The following is a 17,088-nucleotide window of genomic DNA, read 5'->3' as shown; positions in this document are numbered from 1 at the left end:
AGTCTGACTGGTTGGCAACCTTCAGTCTCGAAAGGCTATGGTACAAGCCTACAGCACCTGGTATTCCCAGGCGGTCTCCCATCCAAGTACTAACCAGGCCTGACCCTGCTTAGCTTCCGAGATCATGGTATAAACCTACAGCACCCGGTATTCCCAGGCGGTCTCCCATCCAAGTACTAACCAGGCCTGACTCTGCTTAGCTTCCGAGATCATGGTATAAGCCTACAGCACCCGGTATTCCCAGGCGGTCTCCCATCCAAGTACTAACCAGGCCTGACTCTGCTTAGCTTCCGAGATCATGGTATAAGCCTACAGCACCTGGTATTCCCAGGCGGTCTCCCATCCAAGTACTAACCAGGCCTGACCCTGCTTAGCTTCCAAGATCAGACAAGATCAGGCATGTGCAGGGTAAGATAATGGTCCTAGTAATGGCTATCCTAAATCCTGCTAGCTAGCTTTCCCTTTACACTAATGCACCAGGCAGATGCTGCGACTACATCACTAACCTTTTAAAGTGAATTTTTGTGAGGCCCCTGGAGCGCTGTGGGAGATAGTTGCCGTATAAATAACATTTATTGTTATTATCATTATACGTCATGCTCACTCTGTTTGCCTACCATTAATAAACCATTCGGGCAATGTTGTGGCAATGTGTAATATTAGCAGCCCATCCCTCAGGGAGTCATATAACGGGGTATTTAATATTCTAGCTGTTTCTCAACTTCTCTCTCCACAGGCAGGGCTGTTGAATGGTGTTCAAAGTTCAGTGCAAAGTGCGTGCGTGTGTGTGGGGGGTTGCAATATGGAAAGTTTTTTTTTTAAATATACTACAACATGATTTGCTGTAATTCACAAAATATGTCTGGTGATTAAAATTCTGCTACTTTGGGTAATGCTGTATTCAATCAACCAAACTGCACATTGAAAGGTTGAAAGGTTGCTGTTCCAAGCCCTTTCAATGTTTGCTATAAAAGCTTGTCCCAGTCATTTTGCCTCTCCCAGTTAGTTCCATTCTTTCCTTTTTTTTTTTTTTAATGGTGGGATGGAATAACTGAGATAGCGGAGACCGACTTCCTATATAGATGTGCCCCCCATCTAGCAAGAGGGAGTGACATTCCTAACAGCACACATCTCCATTGATATTGCAATGTTCACACCAAACCTATGGGACTGACTGGGCACATCATTAGATTCTACTGATTTCACGTTTGTTATTATATTTATGTCCACTTTTCTGTTCCCCAAAGAGGACCCTTGAGGTGGGTCAATAGCCATCATAAAACTGGAGTAGAAATAATAATAATAATAATGCAGGTATTTCTATACCTCCTTTCTTGGTCCTCAGATTTCTCCTCAGACTTTATTTAAGGCGGTTTACATAGACAGGCTAATTAAATCCCCGTAGGGATTTTTACAATTTGAAAGAAGGTTCTATCGTTCAAGAAACCACAACATTCAGATGTTTCTTTCTGATCTGGTCGCAACATTCTGGCCTCCATCCTCCCACGCTCAGAGCAGATGGAATAACTCGGCTCAGCTTGTCAGCTGCTTCAAGGTCGCACGGTGCCGGTGGCCTCGAACTGGCGACTTGCGGATGTTATCCTCAGACAAATGGAGGCTCTACCCTCTAGACCAGACCTCCTAGAAAGTGGGATATACCTTCAGCAAATAAAGAACTAAGGGCCCAATCCTATCCAACTTTCCAGCACTGATGCAGCCAAGCCAAAGGAGCATGCTGTAGTGCATTCTGCGGTGGGGAAGCAGTCATGGAGTCCTCCTCGAGGCAAGGAAACATTTGTGCCCTTATCTTGGAGCTGCATTGAGGCTGCATCAGTGCTGGAAAGTTGGATAGGATTGGGCCCTCCATCAGTCGTGTAGCTACAAAGGGGGATGGTGCAGTAAGTATAGCAGGTGCCACAATGCGCTGTGTAGTGGCCCCTCCCTCTGGCCGCCAGAGCCATTCTGGGCAGTGCTGTATCGCCTTCACTGCCCAGAATAGCCCCAACAGCGAGTGGGAGGGGTTGATTACACATCACGTTGAAGCGCCTGCAATACTTACCGCGCCACCACCCTCTAGCCTCGCTTGCAGCACTCAGGGCACAATCCTAACCAGGTCTACTCAGAAGTAAGTCCTATTTTGTTCAATGGGGCTTACTCTCAGGAAAGCGTGGTTAGGAATGCAGCCTCCGTTGTTCACGTGGCTAGCTATCCTGTGGAACAGCTGGATCAAGACCAGGAGCAGCAGATTCAGGGTGAATCTTTGAGTTCAGGGTGACCTTCGCCCTGCTGCCTCCCTCCAGCCCTCTGCAGGCACAAGCCACATTGGACTGCTTCCCACTCACTCAAGCAGATCACCTTCCTCCTCACCTTGCTCCTCCCATGATTTTTGCAAACGGTTTGCAAAAACCGCACAAGGAATACCATCAGCGATTACTTTTCCCCACATACCACAGCAGAGGTGGTGGCAGCCGTTGCTGCATCAGGCAACATTCGAGGCCACACCATCCCTGACTCTAAGGAAGCCACTGGCCTATCAGAGCAGGCTCTTAATTGAGAAGAACTTCATCAGCCCTTCCCAAACTTCAGTTAGCTAAAGCACACTTTTCTTTTCTGAATGCAAAATGAAGCTACACTTCGCTCTCTCATCCCAAAATTTTTACTTTAGATAGAATATGTAAAAATAAATGCTTCTGTCTGTCAGAGGAACGCGCCCCCTGCACTTCCGTGAGGATTACTGTTCTGGGTGTGACTCTTTATTGGAAGGAAGAGCAGAGCAGTAACTCATGCAGAAATGTAACAGGCAAACTCCTCTGGGACCAAGCAATTCTGGGGTCACTCTACATTGGGAACCATTGGATCTCGGTTGTTTATTACTCATATTTAGTTCCCCTCCCTTCCTCCCTCCAGTGAGATCAGGGCATACTTCATGTACAGTTCTGCAGCTGCCAGTGTTGGTACTCAGCTTTTGTTCAGGCATATAAATCAGCTGAAATCTCCTGTGATCTTGATGACCTAACATAGTCCTCTGCACTCCTGCCATCAGGCAAACTAACAGTCCAATCCTCTGGTTGGTTGGCAACCTTCAGTCTCGAAAGACTATGGTATAAGCCTACAGCACCTGGTATTCCCAAGAGGTCTCCCATCCAAGTACTAACCAGGCCTGACCCTGCTTAGCTTCCGAGATCATGGTATAAGCCTACAACACCCAGTATTCCCAGGTGGTCTCCCATCCAAGTACTAACCAGGCCTGACCTTGCTTAGCTTCCAAGATCAGGGATGTGCAGGGTAACAGCTGGAGCCTACGTGTGTCATTGGTTCTCTCACCCCCTCCCCGTTTGCCAGAGCAGGTAAGCCAGTGGGAGAGGAAGGAGGGGGTGGAGAAGGTGGAACAGAGTTGGAAGGGGTGAATCTGGGTGGAAGGGTGGGGGAGGCTGCTGGAGGGGTGGATCCAGCAACCGTGGCACAAGTCAGATCCTACCCCCCTTTGCTACAGCCTTCCACCCCCTTTCTCTCCTCTGGCCTGCACCAGTGAAATTGCTAGCACAGGTCCAAGGAGACCCATTGAGGAGCAGGACACTTACACAAGAGTAAGGGTATTTAGATGCCTTTGGGGGGGGCATGGCTGCACCAGCAGAGAGGGGGAGAGGAGAGGATTGTGCTGTAAATATTGCCCATTCTACCCAAATCAGAGGTGTCAAACATAAGGCCCACAGGATGAATGCAGCCCCTGAAAGCAATTCACCTGGCCCCTGTTATAATTGGGCTCTCCCAGCATGATAATTGGGCACTCTCATATCTTGAAATTATGAACAAGATTTGCAATTTTTCTCTTCTGTCATTGGCAGCTAATGAGTTTCTATGTGAGAACAAAGTGCTTATTTAACATAATAACATAAAATGAGTCCCGCCAGATCAGGCCAAAGGCCCTTCTAGACCAGCTTCCTGTATCTTACAGTGGCCCACGAGATGCCTCCGGGAGCACACAACTAGAGACCTGCATCCTGGTGCCCTTCCTTGCATCTGGCCTTCTGATTTCTGGTCATCATTTCTGGTCATCATCTGCTTAATGATGTCACTTTCTGCTTAATGATGTCACTTCCAGCTCTCAGCAGGCACAGTGAATGCTAACTTCGGCCCTCTGTATGAAACAAGTTTGACACCCCTGACCTAAAAGATGAAAATGCCTTCATTGTTCTGAAAAAATGCCACACATTTTCTGTGCATCATGTACAGTAAATGGCTAATGAGTGCAAATTATCAACAGCGTTTCAAATCCGTCACAGCCTTTTGATAGCATTACAAAGAAAACATAGTCTATTCTTGGGGTTCATGAAATCATCAGCGTCCCTCGGCTTGATTTATATCCCAGTGATAGAGCTGTCCCCATTCATTATTCCGTATTTAATTAATATAGGCCTGAAAAGGAGTTGTCAAAAGACAAAGTTCATTACAGCAATAGAAAAAAAAATTAGCTACAATGCAATTTGTCACATTTCCGTTAAGTAAAAATATCCACCGAAAGCATTATAGATGGATTTGAAAGTTTAAGGGGTCAGGCGCATTGTAGAGTTGGGTTGAGGTTTCAAACCTTTTGAAGGTCAGCAAAATGGGAGGTAGGTGGGATTGAGGGCAAAGAAGGGAGAGGAACTGCCTCATCACTTTCCAATGTGCAAAGTGCAGATTCAACACACTCGTGCTAGTTTTGATTGGTGATTTGTCCTCACGGTATCTTAAAACAGGATTCGGCAATCTTTTTGCTTAAAGGGCCTGGATGTTTAGCCATCATGTCAATGTAAACTTCCAGGTTGCCAAGCAGAACTTGGCTTGAGAGGCAAATTTTCCTGCCCAGTTTGCTGCATGCTGGACAGGAAAAGGTGCAAGGGAGGGCACCAGGATTAGGTCTCTTGTTACCTGGTGTGCTCCCTGGGGCATTTGGTGGGCCGCTGTGAGATACAGGGAACTGGACTAGATGGGCCTATGGACTGATCCAGTGGGGCTGTTCTTATGTTCTTAACTACAATTCCCAGGAAGCCTTGCAGGTCTCTTGTTATCTGGTGTGCTCCCTGGGGCATTTGGTGGGCCGCTGTGAGATACAGGAAGCTGGACTAGATGGGCCTATGGCCTGATCCAGTGGGGCTGTTCTTATGTTCTTAATGTTCTTAAAGGTGGAGCCACTTATCCATGCTCACGAAGTCCCAGTACAAAACAGCGGCACAGGGACTCAGCCAGCCCAGGCAGGTGGCTCCACCATTCCCTGTCCAACACACAGCGGCTTGGGTGTGCTCCCAAGCCAAGTTCTGCATCGGCTGGATGACTTCAGCTGGCAGGCAGGATCCAGCCTGCTGGCCGTAGGTTGCCAACCCATTCCTTAAAATATAGTGTCATTATAGTGTTGTCTTGTTCTGGGATCTTTTGGAGGAGAAAGAGGGAAACAGTGGCCCCCACAAAAAAATGACATAGTACTATACCTGGGCATTCTGAGGGAGGGTGCAATGGCAGCCACCAGCTGAACAGTTCCATGTGGGAGAAGGCAGGAGGGAGTGGATCTTGGTGGCAAAGCTGTACACCAGACCTTACCCCTGATTTTTCAGCCCACCCTTCCCCATTCTTGGACTTACACCAGCAAAATAGCTGGTATGGGTTCAAGGAAACCCATAGGTCATCAGGCAGCCTAGTTGGCAACCTTCAGTCTCGAAAGACTATGGTATCGCGCTCTGAAAGGTGGTTCTGGAACAGCGTCTAGTGTGGCTGAAAAGGCCGATTCGGGAGTGACAATCCCTTCCACACTGGGAGCAAGTGCAGTCTGTCCCTGGACTGTCTCCCTGGCTGTGGGCCTTCCTTCTTTGCCTCTTAGCCTCAGACTGTTGGCCAAGTGTCTCTTCAAACTGGGAAAGGCCATGTTGCACAGCCTGCCTCCAAGCGGGCCGCTCAGAGGCCAGGGTTTCCCACCTGTTGAGGTCCACTCCTAAGGCCTTCAGATCCCTCTTGCAGATGTCCTTGTATTGTAGCTGTGGTCTACTGTAGGGCGCTTTCCTTGCAGGAGTTCTCCATAGAGGAGATCCTTAGGGATCCGGCCATCATCCATTCTCACGACATGACCGAGCCATCGCAGGCGTCTCTGTTTCAGTAGTGCATACATGCTAGGGATTCCAGCATGTTCCAGGACTGTGTTGTTTGGAACTTTGTCCTGCCAGGTGATGCCGAGAATACGTCGGAGGCAGCGCATGTGGAAAGCATTCAGTTTCCTCTCCTGTTGTGAGTGAAGAGTCCATGACTCGCCTATCAGGAGACAAAACAGTTTTTTTACTACCTCTGGCTAGCAGTGTTATTGTGTGTGTCCCCCACCATAATATGAAGCACACACCTGCCATTGTGGCTGCATGGTGGAAGAAGGACTGGGCTCTGACTGTTCGCTTCCCAGTCTTCCAGACATAAACGGAATGGTCTCTGCAGCGCAGCTTGACATGAGCCAGAGGTCTTGAGGCCAGAGAGCTGGAGCACAGAGGAGCTGTCCAGCAGCATCAGCAGAGTTGGTCAAGGGTCATAGCAAAACTGCTGAAAAGCCTGAGAGATGTTCAGGCAATTGCTCGGGTCAGAGACCAGAAGCCGAACCGTACAGATGTTGCGCCAGCACTCTCTGCACAACCCCTAAGGGATTTTGAACTCAGCCTGGTGGCCTGACCATTCTCAGAGCACTGGTGAAGCCCTGATCCTGGCCATGCTTAGGGTAAAAATTATTCCTGCTAAACAGGACTCTAAGAAGACATACCATCATGCTGACAAGGAAGAACTCTGCCATCTGGTCCAGGCTTTGACACCTCTGCTCTTGACCCAGGAGGTGAACATAGGTATGCGACAGGGTTTAGTCAGACTGCATAGGCTTTTCTTGACTCTGCAAGTGACCAGGGTAGGGTGTTTGCCTGGGCTGAAATCTCAGGGTTTCGCTCAGGAGGCAGAAATTTCTGCCTACACAAGAGCTTCTGGGAGCTGCCTCTGGAGCTACCTTCCAAGGACGTTGTGTCTGATTCTGGTTTTTGTCATGCACTGAGCTAAATTTGGCCCCTTGAAGGGTCCTGCTAGGCAAAAGAGGGACTTATCAAGGGCTATTTTTGAAGGAGTGGACTTTGGGGTCCTTGATCCAACATCAAATCACTTCCTTCTCCCAAAAAATTCTTCCAGCCGGACTAGGTATGAACAAGGCTGATTCCATATTCTCCCACCAGCATCAACCTGATTGATGCTGTGGTTCCAGCATCAACCTGATCAGAGGTTCAAAAGCAGCCACCTCTTGGCAACATGCTTGCTGCATCTACCAGTTCCTGATCACCACCCGCACCTTCTTCGGGAATTTACAGAGGAGTCATGTATGGCAGCAATGGGAGAATGAACGGGGAGATGGAAAAGGTTGAGAACTGTCTGCTTGGGAGTCTATACAAACTAAATCAATGGTATTGTTGAAAATTTACAACAGGTCATTTCTTCTTTTTTCCCCCACTATTTCTTTTCAATATCGAATGAAGGGCTGACCAGCAAGGTCATCCCTTCCTTATTAATGAGGCATTGCTGGAGCTTTGTCTCATTAGGGCACTCAGAACTGTGCATTTACTGCAATTTCCAGCACTTAATAGAGGGAGGTCAGAGCAGGTCACATTCAATTTCCACTTGGCAGAGGGGAGAAAAAATGGAAGCGATTCATTTGCACAAATTTGAATAATTCTTCTCCATCTCCTTTTTTCTGGGCCCACCGTGCAGATAATTCTGGCATTGGCGCTTCCTGGCTACCGATGGTGGACCCGCGGCAAAAGCTGTATTGGAGCTGACAGGTTCCAAGAATCCAGGTGTCAAAATATAGCCGTGTGTTACCTCCCCACCGCCACCTTTTGCAGTTTTCCTCTCTCCTTCCTTTGCCTTCACAACAGGGAATAGTGACTGCCTCTGGCGAGCTCTTAAACTTATCATAAATGTATCAAGATTGCTGTGGGCCATGAAACAGCTGTAGACAATTAATCTTTCCACAATTCTTCGGCATAAGAATTGCTCTCCCCGCAAAGTAACATCTGCTGCGCCGAGGTGATTATTCATGGGCAACGGGTGACACCATAGTTTTATGCATAGAGCCATCAGTGGCAATGAAGCAAAATTTATAGTTTTCCCTGGTTCAGTAAAAATAACATTTCGGCTGCATTAAAACATCATCCATCAGCATTGTCCCAGAGCTCAGGGCCTCATCTCGTCTGGAGAAATTAAAAAGTATTCATTTTAATGCTAAGTTGTGAAGTCTGCAGTGACATTGCTTTTTTCATTTTTTTTTTCTTTTCTTTTCTTAGCAATATTGGTGAGGATGTTGGAAAAGGAAAAAAAAAAATAAGGTTATGCAGCGCAGCGAAGCTGAGGATTAAATGTGCTACCAAGTAGTAATGATATCCCAATTATAGGGCCGCTGGTTCTTATTTATTCATAACCCTTGAATGCTTAATCAAAAATTCTTGAATCAAATGCAACAGCTAAAGAGGGAAAGTTATTTCACTGAACCAATGTAATTCTTCAACTAGAAAGAAGAAGAGAAGAGGGGGGGCAAAGCCTTTCTACCCAAACCAAGAGGCATAGTATTTTAAACCGAAGGCTGCCAAAAAATGAGGAAAGACATGAGAGAAGCCTAATAGATTTGATTTGCAAAAAGTGTTCCAATTTACTTCTGTTAACCACTAAAGCCAATGAATCTCTCCTTTAGCAAGGAGCTGTGTTAAAAAGATCTAAATGTTTCTACTTGACAAATTAAATGTGAAGTACTGTTATATTAAAGATAAGCTTATCACACATTCATGATTTTAAAAAAAATGCTGTTTTTAGTCTATGGCAGGGTTCTCTAAACTTTTCAGCCAAAGGGCCACATCAAATATCTGGCACAGTACTGAGGGCCAGAAGAAAAAAAATTAAATATATAATTTAAATAAATATATTAGAGATGGAACTTAGATGAATGAATGAATGAATGAATGAATGAATGAATGGGCTCAAATGTCCAAGGTTTCTCCTAGCACCAACACAACCCAGGAAATAAATGGATTCCTATTCCCCCACCCCACAAGCACAACTCTGGTTGTGTTTGGGCAACTGGGCCAGAGGCTCTCAGGAGATCAGAAGCAGGCTGCGGGTCGGATAAAGGCTCATCAATGGCCCCCAGGCCAGGGTTTGGAGACCCCTGGTCTATGGAAATGAATGGAGAGCAAAACTTGAGGAATGTTTATCACAGGGAAAATTCAACTTGGTGATTTTTTTCCTTCTTTTCTTGCCATAAAAAATGTTTTCCTGTGAATGCTCACACACTCCGAGAGAGAGAGAGAGAGAGAGAGTTTCTTGTTTTGATCATTGTAAGTGTAAAAATTAATTATCAGGATGACATCCTCAATAGGAAGATCATGGGTGATGTAAGTTCAGAAGCTGTATGGACTACTTTTCACCATAATGTTGGATACCCATTCAGAATCTGTAACCTCAGATGTTCTTATTGCTTGTCAGAAATCTCTGCCGATCGATGTCAAAGGTCCTTATGCGGACTGGATTGGGGCTTTGAGGTCTTTCTCCCCACAATGCATGCTTTCAGTATGTGTCCATGGTGCATGCTTTGGACATGGTCAACTAGTGTAGCTCACCACCGTCTGAGAAGAATGAGTATTCCTGAGAGTTAAGCTCAGCAAAGGTTGCTTGCATTGGTGATCATTTCTTGCAAAGAAATGCAAAGGATGTTGCATAAACAACAAATGTGAAAGCCATTGACTTTCTTTCTTAAGCCAACTGGAAGTAGGGCCCAATCTTATGGGTGCCTGACACCGCCAGAGCAAGCGTTCTGTGTAGCATTGCACACTTTCTGGTTGTCACAAAAGGTGAAAAGCCAAAGTGTGCTGCTTGGCCAACACATAAGAACATAAGAGCAGCCCCACTGGATCAGGCCATAGGCCCATCTAGTCCAGCTTCCTGTATCTCACAGCGGCCCACCAAATGCCCCAGGGAGCACACCAGATAACAAGAGACCTCATCCTGGTGCCCTCCCTTGCATCTGGCATTCTGACATAACCCATTTCTAAAATCAGGAGGTTGCACATACACATCATGGCTTGTACCCCGTAATGGATTTTTCCTCCAGAAACTCGTCCAATCCCCTTTTAAAGGCGTCTAGGGTAGACGCCAGCACCACATCCTGTGGCAAGGAGTTCCACAGACCGACCACATGCTGAGTAAAGAAATATTTTCTTTTGTCTGTCCTAACCCGCCCAACACTCAATTTTAGTGGATGTCCCCCGGTTCTGGTGTTACGTGAGAGTGTAAAGTGCATCTCCCTATCCACTCTGTCCATCCCCTGCATAATTTTGTATGTCTCAATCATGTCCCCCCTCAGGCGTCTCTTTTCTAGGCTGAAGAGGCCCAAACGCCGTAGCCTTTCCTCATAAGGAAGGTGCCCCAGCCCCGTAATCATCTTAGTCACTCTCTTTTGCACCTTTTCCATTTCCACTATGTCTTTTTTGAGATGCGGCGACCAGAACTGGACACAATACTCCAGGTGTGGCCTTACCAAAGATTTGTACAACGACATTATAATATTAGCTGTTTTGTTCTCAATACCCTTCCTAATGATCCCAAGCATAGAATTGGCCTTCTTCACTGCCGCCGCACATTGAGTCGACACTTTCATCGACCTGTCCACCACCACCCCAAGATCTCTCTCCTGATCTGTCACAGACAGCTCAGAACCCATCAGCCTATATCTAAAGTTTTGATTTTTTGCCCCAACGTGCATGACTTTACACTTACTGACATTGAAGCGCATCTACCATTTTGCTGCCCATTCTGCCAGTCTGGAGAGATCCTTCTGGAGCTCCTCAGAATCACTTCTGGTCTTCACCATTCGGAAAAGTTTGGTGTCGTCTGCAAACTTAGCCACCTCACTGCTCAACCCTGTCTCCAGGTCATTTATGAAGAGGTTGAAAAGCACCAGTCCCAGGACAGATCCTTGGGGCACACCGCTTTTCACCTCTCTCCATTGTGAAAATTGCCCATTGACACCCACTCTCTGCTTCCTGGCCTCCAACCAGTTCTCAATCCACGAGAGGACCTGTCCTCTAATTCCCTGACTGTGGAGTTTTTTCAGTAGCCTTTGGTGAGGGACCGTGTCAAACGCCTTCTGAAAGTCCAGATATATAATGTCCACGGGTTCTCCCAAATCCACATGCCTATTGACCTTTTCAAAGAATTCTATAAGAACACCACGAGCAGTGAGCAGCTGGCTACACATGCCAGCAGATGATGGATGCCCACCAACACCAGTGGGTACACACAGGGGATGGGAGGGAAGGGCAGAACAGGGTGAGGTGAGTGGAACAGGGTGGTGACAGGGTGGGGAGGAGGGCAGATTGGGACCAAGAAGGAGACAGTTTCTGCAAGAGTAGCACAAGCAAAAACTCAACCGCTTCCTGGCCTTGATCCTACTTTCAAGATCTACACATATGTGGCGCCAGCAGTATTGCGATCCAGGTCTGAGTAAGGCTAATGGCCAGGGAGAGTCATACCCCAGGGCAAAGGAAAAAATATTCCCTTACCCCAAGGAAGCCTCCAGAGGTCAAAATTTGTCCGTGTGGTGCAACATGTTGGCACCACCACATAGCCACGCAGGGAGTTACAGTGGATTGGGCTGGTAATCTATATTGTATGGAAGGCACTATTCCTTCCTTCCTTCCTTTGTTCATTTCTACCCCACCTTCCACTGAGTATTCCCAATAATTATAATATTCTGTCCAGCAAACAGTGGCTCTCCAGTGACGTGGCTGCATTTGATTGTAGTGCGTGTGTAAGGAAAACATTTGGTTCATTTTCATGATTAAAATCCTCATCCATTTCAGTACTGATTTGTTCAAATCTCATTCAATTTCAATATTCATTTGTTAGCATTTCATTTGTTTTCAGAACTCCCACTCATGCTCACTGGACATTTAAATTCAACAAAGGTACACCTACATTTGGTTGTTTTCTAATGACTGAGGATGACATTTTGATGGACTGAACCAGCCCTTAAAAAGGTATGACCTGCCAAATTTCAGAGAGCTACAGAAAGTCTCCCCATTTTATAGTCAATTTAAAAGGCAGCAGAATCAAAAACCCTCAGTCCAAGACCTAGACACCACTGTTACTAAAGGAGAGCAAATAAAAATACTGTGGTTTCTTTCTCCCATAATAATAATAATAATAATAATAATAATAATAATAATAATAATAATAATAATAATATTAATAATATAGGTATTTCTATACCGCCTTTCTTGGTCCTCAGATTTCTCCTCGGACTTTATTCAAGACAGTTTACATAGGCAGGCTAATTAAATCCCCGTAGGGATTTTTACAATTTGAAAGAAGATTATATCTTTCAAGAAACCACAACATTCAGATGTTTCTTTCTGATTCGGTCGCAACATTCTGGCCTCCATCCTCCCATTCTCAGAGCAGATGGAATAACTCGGCTCAGCTTGTCAGCTGCTTCAAGGTCGCACGGTGTCGGTGGCCTCGAACTGGCGACCTGCGGATGTTATCTTCAGGCAAACGGAGGCTCTACCCTCTAGACCAGACCTCATCCTTAGAGCTAAAAAATGTCGTTGTTGTTCCAAACTACAAGAAACACAGTTGTTGACTGGTGTTGAGTAATTGATACAAGTCTCAGCCTGAGACCTAAGTATCAATTAGGTATCGGTGCAGTATGTACAATGTTCCTAAAAGCGCCATTTTTTGCAGATCTGATAATGTCATTTCAGTAAGCTGCAGTTATTTAAAGCAGTGGTTCTCAAACTGTGAGCCATGGCTCCCCAGGCAGCCATGAGAACCAGATAGGGGAACCGTGGATTCCTCATGAAAAACCCTCCGCCCTATACAACGTATAGGATTGTAGCCCTATTGGGCAGCTGCAGCCAGTGGCCCAGTGGGTCAAGGGAGCTATCAGTCAAAAAACATTTGGGAACCACTGGTTTAAAGTAATACACAAAACTGTTTGAAATTGTGCCCAGATGACAATGGGGACCACCTTGACGTGTTTTATCCATAGTCGTGTGATTTCAACAGCCAGGTCTCGGTATTCTGTCATTTTTTTCTAGTCCTTTTTCATCGACTCTGACATCTCCAGGAACTGCAGTATCAACTAGCCAGACATTTTGGTTCTCCTTTATTGTTATATGAGGTGTATTATATTCAAGGCGTCGCTCCATTTGAACTTTAAAATCCCACAAGATCTTGATTTGCTCCTTCCCCAACACCTTTCTATGGTGTCTTTGTTGTTGTTAACCTCACAGCCCACCTGATGGCTGGTATTTCTGAAATACCAAGTCCTTCTCAAGGACCGGGGATATCTAGAGTGCATAAAGCATGTATAGTTCCGAGTAAAGTTGCTTTTTGAAGCTCATATGTGGTTATTTCATGTACGTCTAAGGTGGGTAGGTGCTTTTCCAAGTTTTGGATTATGACTCCTAGCTATGACTACTGGTACAATCTTCTAATACTGTTAAATTTGGTGCCTTAATGCAGCAGGTGGTGGTGAGTCGCTGTAATGTTTCATCTATGCTGGGCTAGTTATAGTCTGCAATTTGAGATCTAACCAAGATCTTGGGAATCACAGAGATATCTTCATAGGATTCTTCTGGTCCAACAAGAAGCTGAAGGAACATACCAATATCCAGGTCTAAAGAGCTTGCATCCTGAGTACACTTCTGTACTGCAGCGAGTCATGGATTCTTCGCTCACAACAGGAGAGGAAACTGAACGCTTTCCACATGCGCTGCCTCCGACACATTCTCGGCATCACCAGGCAGGACAAAGTTCCAAATAACACAGTCCTGGAACGTGCTGGAATCCCTAGCATGTATGAAACAGAGACACCTGCGTTGGCTAGGTCATGTTGTGAGAATGGATGATGGCCGGATCCCAAAGGATCTCTTCTATGGAGAACTCATGCAAGGAAAGCGCCCTACAGGTAGACCACAGCTGCGATACAAGGACATCTGCAAGAGGGATCTGAAGGCCTTAGGAGTGGACCTCAACAAGTGGGAAACCCTGGCCTCTGAGCGGCCCGCTTGGAGGCAGGCTGTGCAGCATGGCCTTTCCCAGTTTGAAGAGACACTTGGCCAACAGTCTGAGGCAAAGAGGCAAAGAAGGAAGGCCCATAGCCAGGGAGACAGTCCAGGGACAGACTGCACTTGCTCCCAGTGTGGAAGGGATTGTCACTCCTGAATTGGCCTTTTCAGCCACACTAGACGCTGTGCCAGAATCACCTTTCAGAGCGCGATACCAGAGTCTTTCGAGACTGAAGGTTGCCAACCTAAGGAATGTTGATTTATGCTGGTGTAATTTGCTCAAGGTTACGAATACCGAGGTGTTTCTTCAGATTTCTAGGCACTGCTCCAAGGGCTTATTATTTTGCTCTATGTGAGAAAGAGTAGTGTCCAAGATGGGCAGCCCAATCCTATCCTGTGCTGGAACAGACAGGCTGGCTGGCCTGCACTATACCCAGCACAGGGTAGGAGGTGTATCCTGTGCAACTCAGCGTAAGGGGATTTTTTCCCCCTTACTCTGTGTCATGCGGCAGCCACCAAAATGGGGCCTGTGTTAATGGAATAACTGGTGCAAGTTGGAGCACCCCGGTGTAATACCGGGCTGCTCTAGAAAGGAGTTAGGATCCATCCTAAGTGCCAGAGGCTGGTTCTATTTCATTCCCTGGCCTGGTCCGCCCACCAGCCTGCCTGTCGTCTACCCTCCCCCTGCTTCAAAACACCCCCATTCTACTCCCCCCACCCTCCCCAACTCTGCCCTCAGCCGGCACAACCTTACCTTTCACCAGCTTGCTGGTGAAATGCCAGGCTACTCTGGAGGAGAGCTTGAATATGTGCCAGAGGCTGGTCCCACTCTACTCCTGGGCCTGCAGCCTGCCCCCCTGCTCCAACGCACCTGCATTCCACCCTCCCTAGTCCTATCCTCAGCTGGCGCAAGCTTACCTTTCTCCAGTTTGGATCCAGCAGAAGCAGGCTGGCACAGGTCCTGCCACTGGTGCAACCTGCTCCCAAGTCACCACAAACAACTTGCGCTGGGCCGGCCCATTGAGTGCTGTGGATTGCACTTTGAAGCTATTAAAAAAAAAACCCGCTTTAAAACTCTTCTAGACATTTGCGGAGAGCAGCATTTGAACTCCTTGTTTTACAGTTCTAACTATCAGTTTTTATTTTACTATTTTCGACACACACAGACACACACAGACACACAGATCATGTGCCTTCTATCACCTCCATCTAATCTATTCTAACCTCTTGGTGGGGAATGAAAATGAATACAAAACAAATTAGAAATGAATAGATTTTTTAAAACTCATTTATTTCAATTCCCATTCATGAGTAGCTAAATGAATGGAACAAATACGGCTCATTTGCTTCATTTGGTTTCATTTGTGTTCAGATGTTCAGTTTCATCCCCCTTGTTTGGAGAAAAATATAGATAAATATCATATACAGGTATATGGCATCCAGAGAAGAACAGCAGTAAGGAAAAAAGGTTTGAAAGGCAGCAATTATAAAGGAGACAGAAGATAATGTCACGGTTAGGTGACACTCAGCCTTATCAGAACCAATGGAACAAGTTAGTCATGACAAACCTTAACTAGACATGCACAACTAGTTAAGACATTGTTTCTCAAACTGTGGGTCAGGACCCACTAGGTGGGTCACACGCTAATTCCAGATAGGCCCCCATTCATTTCAATTTTTTATTTTTAATATATCAGACTTGATGCTGCCATGGTATGTGACTGCATTTGGGGACATGATACAGATCTATACTTTTAACAGGTTACTCTATATATGTGCTTTTAACAATGATAGTAAATGGGGCTTGCTCCTGGATAAGTGTGGGTAGAATTGCACCCTAGGATTGTAAAAAAAATTTCCTGCTTGATGATGCCGCTTCCAGTTATGACATCGCTTCTGATGGGTCCTGACAGATTCTCATCCTAAAAAGTGGGTCCTGATGCCAAAAGTTTGAGAACCACTGAGTTAAGGTATTATTTCAGCTGCTCACTGATCATCATCTGATAGGCAAGTTACGGATTCATAGTCCGGGATGGTCAGGTGATATTCCATCCACAGTCACTAATTATTAGAAGATGGTCTCTGGGTCATTTGGAACCTCTCTGCACCTCTTTGAATGACAGACCCATCAGAGTCTGCAAAGGCTGGGGGAGGCAGAAAAAGCAGATAGGGTTTTTGGAGAGACAGAAGCAGCGTTGGCTGAAGGTAAAGCCCTGTGGTGAGCAGGGTCTCTTTTGGGGGAACTGGCATGGACAAGCAGACCTGCAGCCTCTTAGGAGGGCCAGCTATCTGCTTCCAGGCATGCCTCTGTGTGCGTATTTATAAAGTAACTAATACAAAGATGCCTTATATCTCCTATGCGGTCTTATAGAAAGGAACACAACTGCATAGTACTGTCCCACTTAGGAAACAGCCTAGGGGACATGTAATAATGTGATTTTCCATGGGTAAATGTACAAAATATACATCAGACTCTCTGTGTTTGTAACGTTTTCCTGAACCAAAAGAACATTCTGCACAAAGACACACACATCAGCCAGTGTAAATTGAAAGACTATGGCTGCAATCCTAACCACACTTTCCTGAGAGTAAGCCCCATTGAACAAAAAACTTACTTCTGAGTAGACCTGGTTAGGATTGTGCCATAAGACAGGCAACATAAACTAGTTATAACTGGAGATCAGGGAGGGTACCAGTGGAGTGATATAAAGAACAGGTGTGGCTAAGCAGACCTTAGAAATCCTAGATCATTGCCCATTCCCATCGCAGGTTCCCCCCGTTGTTGTGCTATGATCTCATCTCACTTGAAAAAACAGAGATTAGTGTTAGGCCTTCATTGGACCATTTCCTTTTTCCTTTGTGGATGGGATCTAATGAAGGGGGGGAAACGTGTGCAGAACTGTCAGCTGTGGGAAAGCTAACCAATCATTGTCATTGCTTTGCCATTCTGTAATGATGCCACTTAATGATGTCACTCAGTAGG

At 46.1% G+C, this 17,088-nt stretch overlaps 1 pseudogene; it reads right to left on the bottom strand.

Moving 5' to 3' along the window:
* Nucleotides 1-306: 306 nt before the first annotated feature.
* On the bottom strand, nucleotides 307-428 carry LOC136656758 (5S ribosomal RNA; annotated as a pseudogene).
* Between the last annotated feature and the right edge of the window lie 16,660 nt (nucleotides 429-17,088).

The sequence above is a fragment of the Tiliqua scincoides genome, chromosome 6 (assembly GCF_035046505.1).
Source record: "Tiliqua scincoides isolate rTilSci1 chromosome 6, rTilSci1.hap2, whole genome shotgun sequence".
Classification (NCBI taxonomy): Eukaryota; Metazoa; Chordata; class Lepidosauria; order Squamata; family Scincidae; genus Tiliqua; species Tiliqua scincoides.
Note: the sequence above shows the minus strand (reverse complement) of the source record. Positions and strands in the feature narration are given on the sequence as shown.